Source organism: Protopterus annectens, chromosome 11.part0 (genome assembly GCF_019279795.1).
Source record: "Protopterus annectens isolate FY-2018-M chromosome 11.part0, PAN1.0, whole genome shotgun sequence".
NCBI classification, from domain to species: domain Eukaryota; kingdom Metazoa; phylum Chordata; order Ceratodontiformes; family Protopteridae; genus Protopterus; species Protopterus annectens.
Genome location: NC_056745.1, coordinates 338,168,907 through 338,191,636, shown reverse-complemented (window position 1 = coordinate 338,191,636; position 22,730 = coordinate 338,168,907). Strand labels below are relative to the sequence as shown.

The following is a 22,730-nucleotide window of genomic DNA, read 5'->3' as shown; positions in this document are numbered from 1 at the left end:
CAAGAATGCCAACTGGATGCAGGTATCGGCTAGAGTTTTTCTTCTTGACACACTAACTTTCAGACGTATTAACACTTCCTATTGTCCTCCACTAAAAAACAAACTTTTTAAATCATGAGTATGCCTATTCACTGAGAAATTCAAGCCCTCTGCAATTAGACCTCAATTTTTTTTAAGTTGAATGCCACTGAAAAGGCATTTCTAAAATTGAGTGAACAGTTTGGAACAATATTCCAGGCTGTATTAAGGGGCTTGATAACCTATTTTATGAAAAAATTCAAAGAACACTTAAAGATTCTGACTGGGGTACTTTAGAGGTGCAAGCTAGTCAGTAAGCCCCAAATGAACAATTTTTGCAGCTCTTTGTACACTGATGTAATTTTGTAGGTACTTCCTTACTCAGAGCAGGAAGTAAGCAAATCTTACAGTACCAAGTGAAGCATGCACTTTACATCCAGTTAAACTATTGCAGCATTTCCTAACTCTGTCAACACAGAGGTTGTGATCTTTCTTTGCAACTGCCTGATGAGGTGGAATATTTTAAACTGTATCTATCTGTAGAATTCCATTCGCAATTGACAGGCTTAGGACTGCATTTTTGACCTTCTTAAGAGCTATGGTTTTGTAGTGTTACATTTGCTGTGTTGGCACTGTGCATTGAAAATGAAGTAAAACAATCAAGCTGTAGGTGTTGAGACTGTTCAGTGTTCTTTCTTTGTAGCCTGAGTGTACATATTTTATCCACACGTTGCTTTCTTATTCTGCCACACACGTGTTGCATTCAGTGCAGCACAGCAAATTCACAGGATTATGTAAGATAATGCTTGCTTCTGTTTGCCACTTGTTTTATGTGCATCCAGCATTCAATGCTATCTAGTATTTTTGTCATTTTTACCTAGTAAGGGCTCGGGTTGTGTCTGAAAACGGTCCTTAGACCAGCCCACATATTCAGTGAACAAATGCAAAGTTAACACACAAAATTGTCAGTATGTTGTATGACACACTAGAAGGCATAAAACTTGTGCAGTAGATATTGTGCATAAGATAATCTTTCTTAAATAGTTTTGTAGTCTGTAGTATGGAATGTGAAGTCCATAGGTCAAAGAAATAATAGCTTTACATTATACTTGAAGCAAGTAGTCTGTCTAATCTGCAGTTTGTTTTATTTTAAGTTTTCTGTTCTGTTGAAGTTTTAAGAGTTCTTGGCTGTTGGAGATTTAACAGTTCTTCGCTAGGGTCAGTTAAAAAAGTTACAAAATAATTCCTTTGCACTGTGAATAGCATCAGTTAATTAGTGGGGGAAGCTGAGAAACAGCATTGCTCTTTTGTGTAGAAATATCTGTATTTAGCTGAAGTTTTGTGTGGCCTGCTTGCCCTGAATATCGCTCATCTCTGGGTGCATTCTTTCTCCTCCCAGCCACCCAGTTCTCTTTGTGTTCTTAAATTTGGTGGCTTTTGAGTTGCCCGCCCCTACTATAAATTTCATTTGGATACTCCTCCCAGTCCCATCTCATCAACTCATTCTACTGAGTAGAGTAAGATCATTTGGGAAGGCCCACCCCCTTAGTTTCTCAACCTTGAATTATCTTGATGTTCTTCGTTTTTCACTGTTGCAGTCATTACATTTGGGTAATCCTGCTGGCAGGTTGCCCTCAGTCGGCCTGAATTCCAAAGTCCTGGGTCCTGCATCGGCTGCTGTCACCCCTTCCCCGACGTCAGGTCGTCAGGGGTATAAAAGATGCGGCCGACGCCATTTTCTTCAGTCTTTCTTGCCCCGCGGTGCCCGAAGCAGGAGCTGTTTGCAAGTGCCAGTCGGCCGACTCCTGAGATTTTCGTGTTCGAGTTTCAGATCCGAAGTCTTCAATAAAGCTAAGTACACCATTGGGGAAACTTTTTTCTAGCTCCAGACTGATGTCAGAAAAAGTTAATAATTGTATTTCCTGTGGAAAGCAAATACCTCATAAGGACCTTCATTCTTACTGTATTCCTTGCCTAGGCCCTGATCACAAAGTTGCTGGTTGTCTGTTCTGTGCTAGATTTAACCAACGCACTATTAAGCGTCAGTATGATTTTGCTTTAAATTATTTTGGACGCCGGTTTAATTATCCAGAAATGTCGAATAGCCATCCGACTACCGGAGTTCACAAAAAACGCAAAGAAAAGGAGAGAGATAAACAACAGAGACCCAAAACCGACGACGAAGCTTCTCCCAAGCCAGTCGCCGGTTCACCGGCTCTCAGTGAAGTGCTTTCACAACCCCTGACACCCTCGCAGCCCGCTACCGACTCCCACTTGGAGTCGGCCATGCCGCTGGAAATTCAAGGTATTGGAGCCTCAGATACTATTCCCTCAGATGGGTCCGGAGCTGCTGAGCAGGCACTGGCTTCTGAGGGTGTATTCAGACCTAAACATCTTTACATTCAACCGACTTCAGCTTCAAAGGCTAAGACTAAAGCACCTTCTAAAGCAAAGAAACAAACTCAAGAGCCACGTGGACAGGCCTCTGTGCCCAAAAAACAGATGCTCAAAATGGCCGAAGACTTGATTACCTTGATCAGGGGTTCCCATCCCCCTCCTGATAAGAGGCCTAGGCAAGAGACTGACTATGAATCTTCAGATCAGGTTTCTATTTCTTCTGATTCCTCTTCTGATCAGGAATATTCTCTTCCCCTCCATGAGGATTCTGATGCTGAAGAATCTATTCCTTCAGCTTCTCCTCCAGTGGACTATTCTTTTGGGGAAACCTTACATACCATGAGGGAGCATTTCCACTGGGGGAGCCAAGATTTTTCAGAATCTAAAAAGAGGCTCAGAGATTTCCTTTTACTACCTCAACACAGGCCCCTAGCCATTCCACCTGTGTTAGACATTGTAGATGATGTATTTTCAGAGTCTAGTCTTACCCCTGACTCCTTACCTCCAGCTCCTGTTAAGCTTGATAGATAATACAGGGTTCCTGACTCTCATAAATTCCTTTTTAAAAACCCTGCTGCAGACCCAGAGACTATTTCACAGGGTCCCAAGGGAGTTAAGGTTTCCGATGCAAAAAACCCTACCCCCACTGACAGAGATTCTAGGGCACTGGATAGATGGGGAAAAAAGATTTACACATCTGCTACCTTGGCTATAAGAACCTTAAACTATCAGTTTCATTTGCTCAAATAACAGCAAAATGTCATGGCATTGCTTAAACAGAAAATGTTGTTAAACTCTGAATGTGCAGAAAACAAAGAAATGCAGGATTTATTGCATGCAGCTGTACAAGTTGGAAAGCATACTTTGCAATGTGGTTTTGATTCTTTGGAGGCCTCCTGCAGGGCCGCAGTTACGGGTTCTGTAATTAGGAGGCATGCTTGGTTAAAGGAACAAAATCTGCCTGATCATGTGAAAGTTAAATTATTAGATGCACCTTTACAGCATGATACTTTGTTTGGTGTTAAGGCAGAAGAGGTGTTAAAGAAAATGGAGGACAAAGCTAAATCTATGCAAACTGTCAAAGATTTTTTACAAGTTCAGCCACCAAGGTTTAGTAGACACTGGCCTACAAAGAATTGGTCCTTTCCTGTGTCAGACAGACCTCAGAGGGGCAGATCCAGACACCCTAGAGGCAGATCCCAGGCGCAAGGTTCATACAGGTAAAAGCAATGGGGTGCTTCTACCTCCAAAGTTGGAGAAGATACAGCACAACCTTATAGGAAACAGTCCCAATGACTTCCCCCTGCCTGCACCAAGCACTTATCTACTGGCAGCTCCCTTAGGGGGAAAATTAGCACTTTTTTCTCAAAATTGGCACATTATAACCCAGGACAAGTGGGTTCTAAACATAGTGTCACAAGGCTACAAATTCCATTTCCATACCCTGCCAAAGGCAAATGGCTGGCCAGATCTGCCAAAAAATCAATGGGCAGAGGCACAAAAACAAGTCTCATCCCTCATGGACATGGGGGCCATTCAACAAGTACCAGAGCAAGAGCAGGGACAAGGATTTTACTCAAGACTGTTCTTCGTACCCAGAAAGGACAAGACCTGGAGACCAATACTGGACCTATCTATTCTGAACACATTCCTGGATATACCAAAATTCAAAATGTTGACTTTGCAGCAGCTTCTGCCCATGCTGGGCAAGAATGCTTTGCTTGTGACTTTAGACCTAAAAGAGGCATACCTGCATGTCCCAAACAGACAGTCATGCAGAAGATACCTCAGATTCAAGGCTGGCTCAATGCATTACCAATTCTCTGCACTGCCCTTTGGCTTACCTACTGCGCCCAGGGTCTTTACAAAGTGCCTGGCACCAGTAATTGCATTCTGTAGACAAAGAGGAATACAAATGTATCGTTACTTGGACGACTGTCTAATTCAAGCAGAGAACAAGGACATTCTTCTACAGCATCTGGCGTTTGTGAAAAGACTTCTAACATGCCTAGGGTACACAGTCAACAAAACTAGTACCCTCTCAAGAGAAAATATTCCTGGGTGCAAGCTTAAATACAACTGCCCAGATGGCTTATCTCACGCCAGACAAACAAAGGCAACTGACTACCTATTTCAAAATGTTGGCAACAAAGGCCCAGTTATCTGCAAGAAAAATTCTGCAGGCTTTGGGCTTCATGGCATCCTGCATCCTACTAATTCCATATGCAAGACTGCATATGAGGAAACTTCAATGGTACCTAAAAAGTGTTTGGATTCAACATTGCCACAGCCTGGAAACAATTACTCTTATTCCCTGCCTACAACAGGAGTTTTGATGGTGGGCAAAGGCTTGTCACCAAAACAGGAGACAGCCATTCACATTACCCCCAGCCAGGCAGAAACTAACAACGGATGCATCAGATTATGCCTGGGGGGCCCACATGGCAGGAAGATACATTCAGGACACATGGTCCTCAACCCAAGTGCATCTACTTATCAGTCAAAAAGAGATGCTAGCTGTTCAGAATGCCCTGACAGCCTTCAAGGACCTACTTCATCCGGGACAACTGCTAATAAAGATAGACAACACCACGGTCATGTGGTACATAAACAAGCAGGGGGGCACACATTCTTACCCCCTTTGCAGACTAGTCATGACTTTGTGGGACACCGCATTAACTTACCAAGTACATATGCAGGCACAATTCCTGCCAGGAAGGAAAATACTCTGGCAGATGAACTAAGCAGAAACATCATGGATCCCCACGAGTGGCAGCTGGATCCACAAGTCTTCAGCATGATAACAAGGAAATGGGGATGCCCGGACATAGATCCATTTGCCTCCCCTCACAACTACCAGCTAAAAAGATTCTGCACAAGGACTTATCACAGACAAGCATGGAAAGTGGACGCCCTATCTTTCAGCTGGAAACACCTATCAGTATATGCCTTTCCCTCTCTGCCTCTCCTCTGCAAGGTACTCCTAAAGGTCACACAGGAAAAGCCAAAAATGATACTGATTGCCCCAGACTGGCCCTGCCAGTACTGGTTTCCAATCCTAAAGAACTTGTCTCAATGCGCAGCTTGGACCTTACCTCAAATACCTTATCTACTGTCCCAGCAAAACAATCAGATCCTGCACAGCCAACTCAGGACTTTAAACCTGGCAGCATGGCGGATAATGTAGTCATACAAAACACTCCTCTCAGTAAAGCTGTGATGGATGTCATTTTGGAGGCCAGAAGGCCTAGTACTAGAAAATCGTATGCTGGAAAATGGAAGAGATTCTGTGCTTGGAACCAGGCACAAGGAACTGATACAGCTGTGCCAAATATTCCTCAGATTTTGCAATACTTAACCGAGATGCTGGACAAAGGCCTATCTTTTTCATCCATTAAAATGCATGCCTCTGCCATTTCGGCTCATTACAATACAGTGTCACCAGTCTTTTTTCATCCCTTATTAAAACAGCATCTCAGAGGAGCCAAAAATTTAAGGTCTCCAAGGAGATCACCAATGCCTGCATGGGACCTCAACTATGTCTTGGAAAAACTCACCCTGCCTCCTTTTGAGCCAGCTGCTACTGCTGACATAAAGTTTTTATCTTGGAAAACAGCTCTGCTCCTAGCAATAACTTCTCCAAGACGAGTTTCAGAGCTACAGGCACTCATGACTGTGGAACCTTTTATCATTTTTTATCCAGACAGGGTCTGTCTGAGGACAAACCCAACATTTATAGCTAAGGTGGTGTCCAGTGTGGCTCTTAACCAAACTATTCAATTGCCAACTTTTTATCCAAATCCACAGAACAAGGGGGAGAGAATTCTGCATTCTTTGGACGTACACAGACAGCTTAGATTCTACTTGGACACAACCAAAGTTTTCAGAAAGACAGAGCAATTACTAGTGGCATATGCTGCAGGATCACAAGGAAAGGCCATCTCGAAGCAGACTATTTCAAAGTGGATAGGCCACTGCATTCGTTTCTGATACTTACACCATGGCAAGCCAGTGCCTAAGGGCATTAGACCACATTCAACCAGAGCTGCAGCCACTTCAGCAGCCTTTCTCAGGGGAGTACCAGCCAAGGACATTTTAGAGGCTGCTACTTGGAGTTCAGTGCACACCTTTACTAAGCACTATCATCTGCCACTCTACTAATCCAGGGCAGGCTTTGCCACTGCAGTTGTGCAGGGCCTCATAGCCACTCCTAATGCTGTTTAGCTCCAGCCTCCCAACCAAAGCTTTGGGAATCTACCCAAATGTAATGACTGCAATAGTGAAACACGAAGAACATAGTACAGTTGTGTACCCTTACCATAAATGTAGATGTTCGAGTGTATTCACTGTTGCAGTCCTGGTTACCCTCTCGCCATCCCCCTTTTCTTCTGATGGAACCTTTCTTTCCTTCTCTGATTTATACAACCTATGTGGTGTATTTGCTTGTAGATGAAGGTGAAGTTTATATTGGTGCATGTATTTATATATATATATATATATATATATATATATATATATATATATATATATATATATATATATAAATTCTGGCTACCCTTTTAGGGGGCACCTGACATCTGGGGCAAGAAAAACTAAAGAAAATGGCATTGGATGCATCTTTTATACCCCTGATGACCTGACGTCAGGGAAGGGGCGACAGCAGCCGACGCAGGACCCAGGACTTTAGAATTCAGGCCGACTGAGGGCAACCTGCCAGCAGGATTACCCAAATGTAATGACTGCAACAGTGAATACACTCGAACATCTACATTTATGGTAAATGAACACAACTGTACTTTACCTCCCTTCCCACTTAACCTAAAAAAATAAATAAAAAAGCACCTTATTCATCTGCTTTTACTGTGTTTGTGTTTCTTCCTACTTTTATAACTTTATTTTGCTTTTGCTACTTGTTCTTAAAAGTATTCATTTGTATTTATTCTGCTGCATTTATTATTGTTTATTATTAGCCTGGTTAAATTGCAACTGTTATTCTAAGCCTTGTGGTTTAAGCACTTGGGCTTCAGGACAGTTGTTTTACATTAGGAAGGTTTGTATTCTACACTCTTGTAGCAGGAGAGGTAACTTGCATCCTTTTAAGTTGGGAATTGCTGGTTGAAGACTTGGTGTATCTGTTATTCTAAAAGTGCTTTAGTTCTGGTTTAAGCACTTGGGCTTCGGGCCAGTTATTTTACATTAAGGTTTATGGTCTGCACTCTTTTGGGAGGAGAGAGTAGAGTCTGCCCTTCTGAGCTGGGAATTGCTGGTTGAAGGCTTATTGTGCTTGCTTATTTGAAATGTTTCTTTCTGAAATTGGTGGGCCTTGTTTGCTGTAAAATTGACTAGATTCAGACCTGCTGAATCTAGCTCTGTTTGTATTACTTGAGCACTAATCCAGGCCATCATTTTTGAGAGAGTTCCCCTGCACCCTAGTGCCAGGAGTGTGCAGTTGCAACTCGTCTGATTGAAGGTTGCTGGAACAGGGCTCAGTTTTGAGCTTTTTTATTGGTTTATAGGAGGTTACTGGGCTAATGGCTCAAGAGCCCTTACAAGCCTAGCCAGTTTTACCCCAATTTTACCTAATTTTCTATCCCTACAGGAACAATGACAAGGGTCGGAGTTAACAAGGCATTTTGTCCCAGACTGAGCCTTCACGCAGTATATTCTGCAACACTGAACAGACCAAAGTGTAAGTTTTAGTCTCACCTTGCTGCAACACATTTACACAGTCAAATTTCCTACTGTTTCTACAGTTACAAATACTATTTGATGAGAGGGAGAAATTGTCATGAAACTAGGCAAGGCATCATAGAACCTTCATGCAGTATTCTCTGCAACACTGCATACACCAACGTTAAAGTTTTAGTCTCACCTCTATGCTGCAACACATTTACACAGTAGCAAATACAGGTATATACTATTACACATTTTCTATCGCATATTACATTTTACTGAAAAGGCAGGTACAATGTGACTTCTTCTTTGTCTAACTTTTAAACAATTATTTCCACACAGTTTGCTTTAATTTGATACAACTCTAATGACACTAGGATATTTTCATGCATTTATTTTCTTACAGTTACATCTTCAATTTCTCATGTTCAAAACACATCTTATGGAAATGACACTTTACAGTTCTTCCATTTATTTCCTGTGTTACACTGTTGCTAGTTGTCTTCCACATCATCTCGATCAACAAAAAACTGTTTCTGGTTCAAGGCCAATGTGCTCCTGTTTTTAAGGCAGCTCTTGGGCTTTTTTCTGTTGCTTAATCATTTGCCTTTGGAACACTGATAAACATTTAATGGGTAAGTTTTGCCAATGGACAATGCTCTTGTCAGAGGAATGAGATGCAGATTTCCCTTTATCTTGTTGGCTTCACTTTTTGCTGGGTAAACTTTCTTACTTCCTCCTTTGCCTTTTCTACATCCAAAAATGTCTGCTCCTTCTGAAGAAAAATATTCTGAGGACAGCTGAATACAACAACTTGAGTCTCACATCTGATTCTTAACATCCGTTGATTGCCGAGATAAACTCTCCTTTGTTTTACCCAGTGTGCTGTGAATAATCATTTTCCTTGAAGGCTCTGGTGTTCCCAATTGATACTTTACCCCTTAGGTCTTAACTGGTTAATTTGTTTGATCAGTTTGCTCTTATTTGCTACTGTTATAGTTAAGTGTGTATCCGTTCACCTGTGTTAAATCAACCTAAACAAGTTTAAATATCTTTAGCATAGTCTGGTTACAGGTTTTACTATATCCAGATCTGTTTTTGTGATTCTTGTATTTCCTGCTATGCCGTCTTGTGTTGGCCTGGGCCTGCCTGCACTTAGTGGGAGTAAGTGAACTGGTTGGAACTGTCTGGCATAGGTTGTTCAGCTAAGATCTCAGAGACAAGGGTTGATTGGTCATTTCCAGTGTTTCTATTTTACTTTCATTTTTGTGGTATTCAAACCCCTCGTTTGCACAGGTTTGTGCTTGTTTGCATATTGTGCACCGCCTTTGGGCTGATGTTCTTCGTGTTTCACTGTTGCAGTCATTACATTTGGGGTAATCTGCTAGCAGGTTGCCCTCAGTCGGCCTGATTAACAAAGTCTTGGGTCCTGCATCGGTTGCTGTCCCTTCTTCCATGACATCAGGTCGTCAGGAGTATAAAACATGCAGCCGATGCCATTACATCAGTCTTTCTTGCCGCATGGTGCCCGAAGCAGAAGCAGTTCGCAAGTGCCGGATGGCCGACTCCTGAAATTTTCATTTTTGAGTTTCAGAACTGAAGTCTTCAACTAAAAGCTAAGTTACCCCGTTGGGGAAACTTTTTCTTGCTCCTTACCGATGTCAGTAAAAGTTAATAATTGCATTACTTGTGGGAAGCAAATACCTCGTAAGGATTTTCATTTGTGCTGTATTCCTTGCCTAGGCCCTAACCACAACATGCCTTGCTGTCAGTTTTGTGCTAAATTTAATCAATGCACAATTAAATGTCGGTATATTTTTGCTTCTAAATATTTTGGCTTAAGATTTAATTATCCAGAAATGTTGTTGGTTAGCAATTTGACTACCAGAATACCTAAAAAACGCAAAGAAAAAGACGAGACAGACCGTTGAGGTCCAAAACCGATGAGGATGCTTCTCCTAAGCCAGTCGCTGGTTCGCCGGTATTCAGTGAGGCGCTTTCGCAGCCCCTGATACCCACTACGAGTGATTCGCAGGCCTCTTAGACCCATTCGGAGTCCAGTATGCCGCGTGATGCTTCAATTATGGAATCCGTGGATGTCTCTACCTTAGATGGTCCAGAGCCGCTGTGCAGGCACCGGCTTCTGAGGGTGTTTTCAGGCCTACAGATTTGTATATTAGACCGACGCCATCTTCAAAACTAAGGCCAAAATCTAAATCTATGTCTAAAAAACTGACGTCTGGGCCACATGTGCAGGCCCCATGCCTAAAAAAACAAATGATCAAAATGGCTGAAGATTTAATTACTCTGATCAGGGGTAGTCAACCCCCTCCTTCTAAGAGGCCTAGGCAAGACATTGTCTATGAATCTTCTGAACAGGATTCTATTTCTTCTGACTCTTCTAATGAACAGGATTTGTCTATTCCTACTTATGAGGACTCTGATGCAGAAGATTCCATTCCTTGTGCTTCTCCCCCTGAGGATTTTTCTTTTTGGGAAACTTTGCATACCTTAAGGGAACATTTCCACTGGGAAAGTCAGGATTTCTCTGAATCTAAAATGAACAGGATTTGTCTATTCCTACTTATGAGGACTCTGATGCAGAAGATTCCATTCCTTGTGCTTCTCCCCCTGAGGATTTTTCTTTTTGGGAAACTTTGCATACCTTAAGGGAACATTTCCACTGGGAAAGTCAGGATTTCTCTGAATCTAAAATCCACTTAGGGATTTTCTTCTTCTTCCTTAGCATAGGCCTTTGGCCGTACCGCCTGTTCTAGACATTGTTGATGATGTTTTTTCAGAATCTAGTATGACTCCTGATTCTCTGCCTCCGGCTCCTTGTAAGCCAGACAGATACTACAGGGTTCCTGACTCCCACAAATTCCTTTTCAAAAATCCTATTGCTGACCCTGAAACCATTTCTCAGGATCCCAAGGGCATTAAGGCTTCTACTGCTAAAAATCCTACCCCTTCTGATAGAGATTCCAGGGCGCTGGATAGATGGTGTAAGAAGGTTTACACGTCTGCAACCTTGGCAATCAGGGCTTTAAACTGTCAATTTCATATGCTTAAATATCAACAGCATATCATGGGACTACTTAAACAGAAAATGATGTTAATCTCTGACTGTGTGGAAAATAAAGATTTGCAGGATTTATGACATTCAGCTGAACAAGTTGGAAAACATACTTTGCAATGTGGTTTTGATTCCTTGGAGGCCTCTTGCAGGGCTGCTGTAACTTTATCTGTGCTAAGAAGGCATGCTTGGCTCAAAGAGCAAACTCTGCCTGACCATGTTAAAGCAAAATTGTTGGATGCTCCTTTACTACAGGACCGTCTCTTTGGTAATAAGGCTGAAGAAGTGTTAAAAAAAGATGGAAGATAAAGCTAAATCTATGCAAACTGTGAAAGATTTCTTACAAGTGCAACCTCCAAGATTTAGTAGGCACTGGCCTACTAAAAACTGGTCCTTTCCAGTCCCCTCGAGAGCCGCTCAAGTCAAATCAAGGCATTCCAAAGGCTCCAGGTTTCAGTCACAAGGAACTTTTAGAACAAAACAATGGGGTGCCTCCACCTCCAAATCTGGAAGCAGCAAGGCACCTCCCTATGGTAAACAGTCTCAATGACTTCCCTCTACAATCACCAAGCACTTACCTTTTAGCTGCCTCTTTGGGAGGAAAACTGGCACTTCATGCATGAAACTGGCAACTTATTACCCAGGATAAATGGGTTTTAAATATAGTATCCCAGGGACACAGATTTCATTTCCACATGTTGCCAATCCCAAACGGATGGCCAGATCTTCCCCCAAATCAGTGGGCAGAGGCCCAGAAACAAGTTCTGTCCCTCATGAACATGGGGGCTATTCAACCAGTACCAGAAGAGGAAAAGGGACAAGGTTTCTATTCAAGACTTTTCCTGGTGCCCAGAAAAGACAAATCATGGCGTCCAATTCTGGACTTATCCACTCTAAACACATTTCTGGACATTCCAAAATTCAAGATGCTGACTCTTCAACAGTTACTACCTATGCTAGGCAAAGATGCCTAGTTGGTAACTCTAGACTTAAAAGAAGTTTACCTGCATATCCCAATCAGGGAATCTTGCAGAAGATACCTCCACTTCAAAGCAGGCTGCTTGCATTACCAGTTCTCTGCACTGCCCTTTGGCTTGTCTACTGCGCCCAGGGTCTTCACAAAGTGCCTGGCACCAGTAATTGCATTTTGCAGGCAAAAAATATTCAACTATATCCATACCTGGATGATTGTCTAATTCAGGCAGAAAACAAGGATATTCTTCTAAAGCATCTGGCGTTTGTAAAAATGGTTCTAACTTATCTAGGGTACACCATAAACGAAAAGAAATCACAACTGGTATCCTCTCAAAAAATTACATTCCTGGGTGCAGACTTGAATACAACTGCCCAGATGACTTACCTTACGTCAGAAAAGCAAATTCAATTGGTGACTTACTTCAAACAGGTGGCCACCAAAACCCTGCTATCTGCAAGACAAATTCTGCAAGCCTTGGGGTTCATGGCCTCCTGCATTCTTCTAATTCCATATGCAAGACTGCATATGAGGAAACTTCAGTGGTACTTAAAAAGTTTATGGAGTCAACATTGTCACAGCCTGGAAACAATGATTCCTATTATACCTTGCCTGCAACTAGAGTTCTTATGGTGGGCAGAGGCCTGCCACCCAAACAAGGGACTGCCATTCACTACACCCCTTGCCGCCCAAACCCTGACTACAGACGCATCAGACTATGCTCTGGGGGCTCATCTGGCAGGGAAGTGCATTCAGGGCAAATGGAGCCCAAATCAGATGCAGCTACATATCAGTCAGAAAGAGATGCTAGCTGTACAGAATGCACAGACGGCCTTCAAGGACTACCTTCATCCAGGACAACTACTGATAAAGACAGACAACACCACAGTTATGTGGTACATAAACAAGCAGGGGGAGTACACATTCCTACCCCCTTTGCAGACTAGCCATGGCATTGTGGAACACGGCCTTGTCCTATCAAATACAACTACAAGCTCAATTCCTGCCAGGAAAGCTAAATACTCTGGCAGATGAACTAAGCAGAAATCTTATGGACCCACATGAATGGAAACTGGAACCACAAGTTTTCAACATGTTGACACGCAAATGGGGGAGCCCAGACATCGATCTTTTTGCCTCACCCCAGAACTATCAGTTGGACAAATTCTGCACAAGAATTCATCACAAAAAAGCTTGGAAAGTGGATGCTCTATCAGTCTATGCTTTCCCCCCTCTGCCTCTGCTCTCCAAAGTTCTACTAAAAGTCAAACTGGACAAACCAAAAATGATTCTGATTGCTCCAGGCTGGCCTCGCCAACACTGGTACCCACTCCTGCGCAACGTGTCGCACCTTCCTCCGTGGCACCTGCCTCAGACACCTTACCTACTGTCTCAGCAGAACTACCAAATTCTGCACACTCAGCTCCAAACTTTGAATCTTGCAGCGTGGCTAATCAACTAATTTTACCCTTGGTATCCCTCAGCAAACCTGTGATGGATGTCATTTTGGAGGCTAGAAGGCCAAGTACTAGAAAGTTTTATGCTGACAAATGGAAAAGATTCTGTGCCTGGAACCAATCACAAGGAATAAGCACAGCAATGCCCAATATTCCTCATACTTAACTGAGATGCATCGCAGGGGCCTATGTTTTTCTTCCATAAAAATCCATGCCTCTGCCATTTCAGCTCATTACAACACAGAACCTCCCCTCTTCTCTCATCCTCTGCTAAAGCAGTATCGGAGAGGGGCCAAAAGTTTAAGACCTCCCAGGAGAGCACCAACTCCTGCATGGGACCTCAATTTTGTTTTGGAAAAACTCACTGTCCCTCCTTTTGAGCCAGCTGCTACTGCAGACCTAAAATTTCTCTCCTGGAAAACAGCTTTCCTTTTAGCAGTCACTTCAGCTAGAAGGGTTTCAGAATTACAGGCTCTTATGGCAGTGGAGCCTTTCATTATTTTTCATCCCTACAGGGTGGCTCTCAGGACCAGTCCATCTTTCATGCCTAAGGTGGTATGCAGTGTGGCTCTTAATCAGACCATTCATCTGCCAACTTTCTTTTCCAATCCACAGAACAAGGGTGAGCGGATTCTGCATTCATTGGATGTACACAGACAACTTAGATTCTACTTAAACAGGACAAAATCTCTAAGAAAATCTGAACAACTATTGGTGGCATTTGCTGCAGGGGCAGAGGGACAGGCTATTTCAAAGCAGACTATTTCCAAGTGGATAAGCTATTGTATTTGTTTCTGCTATATGCACCAGGGTAAACCTATCCCCAAGGGGATCAGATCTCATTCCACCAGGGCTGCATCTACTTCTGCAGCCTTTCTCAGAGGGGTTCCTACCAGAGACATTCTAGAAGCTGCTACCTGGAGCTCAGTTCAGACATTCACCAAACATTACCATTACTTCTCTAAATCCCAGAGCTGGCTTTGCCACTGCTGTCCTGCACAGCCTTATAGCTGCTCCTAATGCAGTATAAATCCATCCTCCCAACCATAGCTTTGGAATTCTACCCAAATGTAATGACTGCAACAGTGAAACACGAAGAACATAGTATAGTTGTGTACTCTTACCGTAAATGTAGATGTTCGAGTGTATTCACTGTTGCAGTCCTGGTTACCCACCCTCCAGCCCCCTGTTTTCCTCTTGCTATACCTCTCCTTTCTTTTACTATGCTTAAAAGCCTTTTTGGTCTATTTGCTTTTGTTTGGAGGCGTATTTTTTGTGTTTTAAATTATATACACATACAGACCTCCCAACCTTCCCGAATTATTCATTTTTTGCCGAGTTTTGGGGTCAAAAAATGGGGCGCCACGATTCCCGAGTGGCACCCCTTCATTTCCGATTTTCCCAGCGTTTTTTTTTTTGTAATTTTTTTGTCCTGCATGTTGCTGACGTCACCACGCATGTGCGATGACATCAGCTCCATCAGCCTGTCAGAATTCAGCACTCGCGTACGTTGTGCATGCATTTCCAGTGTGTTTTTGAATGCACGCGAGCGGAAGGAAGTAACGACTGCTTTTCTAAATGGATCTGACTGCCTGCGAGAAGGACACACTTATAAGTGGATTATTATGGGAATATGCGAGTGCCGAGCGGAACGGACAAGTTCAGGTAAGGTGTATGTGTAAAAAAAACAGAAAACTCTCATAAAAAACAACAAATTCATATAATTTGTCAGGCAAACTCCTGTGTAGTAAATTATTGGTACTCCTATATAATACCTTGAGGGTATTGTTCCTTAATCAGAAGTTTCATTTTTAAGCCAAGCGAGCCGAATATTGCAATAAACCTTTCTGTAGCTTCTTTTGTTGGCAGCTTAAGTAGCAATTAGTACTTAGCATCTGGCAAATTAACCCTAATATTTAACCAAGAGATTTGTTCCCCTGCATTATGAATTTAAATGAAAATCTGTGAACAGTTTTCTTTCATCTGTGCCCCTCCTCAAAGAAGTCAAACATTGATTTTCCAATATACAGGATGTAACTTCTAACACACGTTCTGCCAAAAAATACCTTCTGTCTTAGTAGGAGATATCACGTCACTTTATAAGAATTAAGTAGTTGCAACGCATTCTAATGAAAATAGTTTATAGTGCATAAAAATAGAAGACTTGAGGGAGAAAAATATAGCTTAGTAAGGATTTTGGCATTCGTGCTCTTTTGCTTAATTTTTTTTTCTTTTGCTGCACCATATACATTTCCACTTAGTCATAGAACTTAAACCACATTGAGTTGTCTGAACCAAATGAAGAAAATGCGGATTCATTGTTCCAGTTATGTTAATCCAATATTCATGCATACACTGATGTTCATCGTGTTTCACTGTTGCAGTCATTACACTTGGGTTATCCTGCTGGCAGGCAACCCGCAGTCGGCCTGAATTCCAAAGTCCTGGTCCGGCGTCGGTTGCTGTCGCCTCTTCCCTGACGTCAGTGCGCCAGGGGTATAAAATATGCAGCCGACGCCATTTTCTTCAGTCTTTCTTTCCGCAAGGTGCCCGAAGCAAAAGCAGTTCACAAGTGCTGGTCGGCCGACTCCTGAGATTTTCGAAATCAAATTTCAGATCCGAAGTCTTCAATAAAGCTAAGTACTCCATTGGGGAAGTTTTTTTCTTGCTCCAGACCGATGTCAGAAAAAGTTAACAGTTGTATTTCTTGTGGGAAGCAAATACCTCATAAGGATTTCCACTCTTACTGTATTCCTTGCCTAGGCCCTGACCACGACGTTGCTAGTTGTCGGTTTTGTGCTAGATTTAACCAACGCACTATTAAGCGTCGGCACGATTTTGCTTTTCATTATTTTGGCAGAAGGTTTAACTACATAATGCCATCGGAACAACTGACGACCGGAATTCATAAAAAACGCAAGGATAAAGACAAGGACAAGCATCTGAGGTCCAAAACCGACAACGAAGCCTCTTCTAGGCCAGTCACCGGTTCGCCAGTGCTCAGTGAGGCGCTTTCGCAGCCCCTGACTCCCACTACCTCAGAGCCACAGGCCGCCTCCAACTCCCACGTGGAGACAGCTAGGCCTCTGGATACTCAAGGTATTGGTCCTTCGGAAATTAATCCCTCAGATGGGTCCGGAGCCGCTGTGCAGGCATCGGCTTCTGAGGGTGTCTTCAGACCTACACAACTTTCTATAAAGCCTACTTCAGCATCCAAGTCAAAGTCTAAAACAGTTTTAAAGACAAGGAAATCAGTACAGCATTCTCCAGGACAGGCTTGTATGCCTAAGAAACAGATGCTCAAAATGGCCGAAGACCTAATTACTTTGATCAGGGGTTTCCATCCCCTCCTGATAAGAGGCCTAGGCAAGATACTGAATATGATTCCTTTGATCAAGTTTCCATTTCCTCTGACTCCTCTTCTGATCAGAGATATTCTGTTCCTCCCTATGAGGATTCTGATGCTGAAGATTCTATTCCTTCAGCTTCTCCTCCGGAGGACTATTCTTTTGGGGAAATCTTGCATGCCATGAGGGAGCATTTCCATTGGGAGAGCCAGGATTATTCCGATTCTAAGAAAAGAATTAGAGACTTTCTTTTACTTCCTTAGCACAGGCCTCTTGCAATTCCCCCTGTTCTAGACATAGTAGATGATGTTTTCTTAGAGTCCGGCCTGTCTCCAGACTCTCTACCTCCTGCCCCTGTCAAGCCAGACAGATACTACAGGGTCCCAGACACCCATAAATTTCTTTACAAAAACCCTGCTGCTGACCCAGAAACTATCTCACAGGGTCCCAAAGGGGTCAAGGCTGCTTCTGCCAAAAACCCTGTCCCCTCAGACAGAGATTCCAGAGCTTTGTACAGATGGGGGGAAAAAAGTTTACACTTCTGCTACCTTGGCTGTAAGGGCTTTAAATTGTCAGTTTCATATGCTCAAATATCAGCAATATTTAATGTCTTTGTTAAAACAAAAAATGTTGACAAATTCTGAATGTACTGAGAACAAAGATTTGCAGGATTTGTTGCACGCAGCTGAACAAGTGGGAAAACATGCTTTGCAATGTGGCTATGATTCACTGGAGGCCTCGTGCAGGGCTGCTGTTACAGGTTCTGTTATTAGAAGGCATGCTTGGTTAAAGGAACAGAATCTGTCTGATCACGTTAAAGCAAAATTATTGGATGCTCCATTACAGCATGATACTTTGTTTGGTGTTAAGGCAGAGGAGGTGTTAAAGAAAATAGAGGATAAGGCAAAATCTATGCAGACAGTAAAGGATTTCTTACAGGTACAGCCACCCAGATTTAGCAGGAACTGGCCCTTTAAAAATTGGTCCTTTCCAGTGTCAGACAGACCACAAAGAGGCAGATTCAGATGCCCTAGAGACAGGCAACAGCCCCAGGGCTCATACAGGCCCAAACAATGGGGTGCTTCTACCTCCAAAAGCGAGAAAACAAATCACAGCTTTATAGAAAACAGTCCCAATGACTTCCCTCTGTCAATGCCAAGCACTTATTTTTTGGCAGCACCCTTAGGGGAAAGCTAACACTTTTTTCACAGAACTGGCACAAGATCACCCAGGACAAATGGGTCTTAAATATAGTCGATCAGGTCTACAGGTTCACCTTTCACACCCTTCCAAAGACAAAAGGTATGCCAGACCTGCCACGCAATCAATGGCTAGAGGCACAAAAACAAGTTTCATCTCTCATGGACATGGGGGCTATTCAGCCAGTGCCACAACAAGAGCAGAGACAAGGATTTTACTCAAGACTTTTCTTAGTACCGAGAAAGGACAAAGCCTGGAAACCAATTCTGGACCTGTCTATACTAAATACTTTTCTGGACGTCCCAAAATTCAAAATGTTGATTCTACAGCAGCTTCTGCCCATGTTGGACAAGAAGGCTTGGCTTGTAACTTTGGACCTCAAAGAGGCATACCTGCATGTCCCAATCAGACAAACTTGCAGAAGATACCTCAGATTCATAGCTGGCTCAATGCACTACCAATTCTCTGCACTGTCCTTTGGCTTATCTACTGCGCCCAGGGTCTTCACAAAATGCCTGGCACCAGTAATTGCATTTTGCAGACAAAGAGGAATTCAAATATACTCTTACTTGGACGACTGCCTTATTCAAGCGAAGGACAAAGATATTCTACTACAGCATCTGGCGTTTGTAAAAAGATTACTAATTTGCCTAGGGTACACAGTAAACGAAAATAAATCAAAACTAGTACCCTCCCAAGAGATAATATTCCTGGGTGCAAGCTTAAATACAACTGCCCAGATGGCTTATCTCACGCCAGACAAACAAAGGCATCTGACTTCTTACTTCAAAGACATGGCAACAAAGACCCAGTTATCTGCAAGGAAAATTCTGCAGGCTCTGGGCTATATGGCATCCTGCATTCTACTAATTCCATATGCAAGACTGCATATGAGGAAACTACAATAGTATCTAAAAAGTGTTTGGACTCAACATTGCCACAGCCTGGAAACAGTAATTACTCTCATTCCCTGCCTGCAACAGTAATTTCAATGGTGGGCACAGGCCTGTCACCACAACAAGAGACAGCCATTCACCTTACCCACTGCCAGGCAGACACTAACAACAGATGCATCAGGTTATGCCTGGGGGGCGCACATGGCAGGAAAATGTATTCAGAGCACATGGCCCACAAACCAAATGCATCTTCATATCAATCAAAAAGAGATGCTAGCTGTACAAAATGCCCTGACAGCCTTCAAGGACCTACTTCATCCAGGACAACTACTGATAAAGACAGGCAATACTACAGTCATGTGGTACATAAACAAGCAAGGGGGCACACATTCCTACCCCCTCTGCAGGCAAGCCATGACTGTGGAACACAGCATTGACTTATCAAGTACATCTGCAAGCACAATTCCTGCCAGGAAAGACAAATACTTTGGCAGACGAACTAAGCAGAAACCTCATGGATCCTCACGAGTGGAAACTGGATCCACAAATCTTCAACATGATAACAGGGAAATGGGGATGCCCAGACATAGATCTATTCGCCTCCTCTCACAACTGCCAGCTACAGATATTCTGCACTCGGACTTATCACAAGCAGGCATGGAAAGTGGATGCCCTTTCTTTCAGCTGGAAAGCCCTTACAGTGTATGCCTTCCCTCCTGTGCCTCTCCTCTCCAAGGTACTCCTAAAGGTCAGACAAGAGAAGCCGAATATGATACTGATTGCCCCAGACTGGCCACGCCAGCACTGGTACCCAATCCTAAAGAGCTTGTCTCAAGGCCCAGCCGGGACATTGCCTCTAATACCTCATTTGCTGACCCAACGGAACAATCAGATCCTGCACAGCCAACTCAAAACCCTAAATCTGGCTGCATGGTGGATAATGTAATCATTCAGAACACACCTCTCTCTAAAGCAGTTATGGATGTTATTTTGGAGGCCAGGAGGCCAAGCACCAGAAAATCTTATGCACAGAAATGGAAGAGATTCTGTGCTTGGAACCAAGCGGAGGGAATTGACTCGCTTGAACCAAATATTCCTCAGATTTTGCAATACCTAACTGAGATGCTGGACAAAGGCCTATCCTTCTCATCAATTAAGATCCATGCCTCTGCCATTTCAGCTCATTGCAATTCGGACCCACCTATTTTTTCTCATCCACTGCTAAGACAGTTTCTCAGAGGGGCCAAAAACATAACACCTCCAAGGAGAGCTCCAATGCCTACATGGGACCTCAATTTTGTCTTGAAAAAACTCATACTGCCTCCTTTTGAGCCAGCCAATACAGCAGAGATAAAATACTTGTCATGGAAAACCGCTCTTCTCCTAGCAATAACTTCAGCAAGGAGAGTCTCAGAGTTACAGGCACTAATGGCTGTAGAACCTTTTATTATTTTTCATCAGGACAGGGTTTCTCTAAGGACAAACCCCACATTTATGCCTAAGGTAGTGTCCAGCGTGGCTCTTAACCATACCATACATTTGCCTACATTTTATCCAAACCCACAGAATAAGGGGGAGAGACTTCTGCATACTTTGGACATACACAGACAGCTACGCTTTTACTTGGACAAGACTAAAGCCTTCAGAAAGACTGAACAACTCTTGGTGGCATATGCTGCAGGTTCCCAAGGAAAAGCGATTTCAAAGCAGACTGTTTCAAAATGGATAGGCCACTGCATTCGTTTCTGCTATTCACAACATTGCAAATCAGTGCCCAAGGGCATTAGGCCACATTCTACCAGAGCAGCAGCCACTTCAGCAGCCTTTCTCAGAGGAGTACCAACCAAGGATATTTTGGAGGCTGCAAGATGGACTTTAGTGCACACTTTTACAAAGCACTACCATTTACCTCTCTACTCTAAATCCAGAGCAGGCTTTGCCACTGTAGTTCTGCAGGGCCTCATAGCCACTCCAAACTCTGTTTAGGCCCAGCCACCCAACCTCAGCTTTGGGGTTCTACCCATGTGTAATGACCGCAACAGTGAAACATGATGAACATAGTACAGTTGTGTACCTACCATAAATGTAGATGTTCAAGTGTATTCACTGTTGCAGTCCAGGTTACCCTCCCACCATCCCCGTTTTTTCTTTGCTGGGACTTATCTGTACCTATCTATTTTGTACAACCTATGTGGTGTATTTGGTTGTAGATGAAGGTTATGTGCATGCTTTTTTATGATCATAATTTTTCCAGCCTACCCTTTTGGGGGGCACCTGACATCTGGGGCAAGAAAAACTGAAGAAAATGGTGTCTGCTGCATCTTTTATACCCCTGGCGCACTGACGTCAGAGAAGAGGCGACAGCAACCAACGCCGGACCAGGACTTTGGAATTCAGGCCGACTGCGGGTTGCCTGCCAGCAAGATAACCCAAGTGTAATGACTGCAACAGTGACTACACTCTAACATCTCATTTATGGTAGGTACACAGCTGTACTTTTCTCTTCCTAAAATTATTTTTTTTTCACTTTTTTCATATCTAGTTCTATAAAATTCTGCAACTGTAATTTATTTCTAATCCAAAGTAATATCCCAGCAGTCTTTTAAGCGTGTAATAAGTCAACTGCACAAGCTTATGAGTTTTTGTGACACACAAAAGACCCCCCCACATGCATACACACACTAATATGTTTAAAGAAGTAATCATTAGCAATGGCTGAAATACCTGAACAGTGAACAGAGGAACTAATTGACCACCCCTGTTGGAAACTTTCTGTACTGTAGCACTAGCAGCCTTTTCTTATGTCCTTTAACCAGTAGCCGTATCATTGAATCTGAAGCTACATCACTGGTAAATCATTTCAAAGTATTGAGAAGTCTCATAGCAGTCATGATTGTGCGCAAGCATTTGACGTTTGTGGCATATAAAAATGAAATGCTCATATTGATTCATGATAAGTTACTAGGCTTTTGAATAAAAGTTACCTAGAAGACTGAAAACTGTCTTCCCAGTTTTATGCTCGATTCTTTTTTATTGGAATCCAGAATGGGTCTAAAAGCTGGCAAAAAATTTAACTTTTTATTTTTAATAGATGTGTATTGCACAGTCTGGTGATGTTTTGAGTTACAAATCTGCCTTTAATCTATGTAACAGATACTTATTCATAGATTAGTACTAGGCTAACTGCCCTAGCGAGCCATTTTTTTAAGCCTAGCCAATTATCCCTTGTGAGACTCAAATGCTGCACCTTGTGTTTGTAAGGCAAACACCTTAATCATTAGGCCACCCTCCTAACCCCCCAGGGTTAAGTGGTATTAACAGGGTGATGTGTACTGACATGATACTTACGCCATGATAAAATGTAGAAATAGTTCAAAAGAATCTTCCCTTGTGAAATGCATTGGACACAAAACATTATTCCATACTTTTGTGTCAGTATGAGCTCCATTGGGTTGGTCAACAGGGATTTTGGTTGACATCTGTGTAATTGACTGCATTTGGTCGATTATACAGGTAGCTGACAAGTGTATGAGATCAACAATCCCCCTGGTATTGCTTTGTTTAGCAGATGTCTATTAATGGTTGTGCATTGTGCTAAAATGTAAAAATAAAATCCAAATAATCATTGTAGAAGTAAAGCGGTATGCAAACATTAGTGTTTATGGTAAATGGGGTGAAATAACCAGGTAATGG

At 42.8% G+C, this 22,730-nt stretch overlaps 1 protein-coding gene across 4 annotated transcripts in view; it reads left to right on the top strand.

The window, feature by feature from the left end:
* The window catches only part of TDG (thymine DNA glycosylase), a 393,522-nt gene that overhangs the window by 222,113 nt on the left and 148,679 nt on the right, over window positions 1–22,730 (top strand). The window lies entirely within an intron of this gene.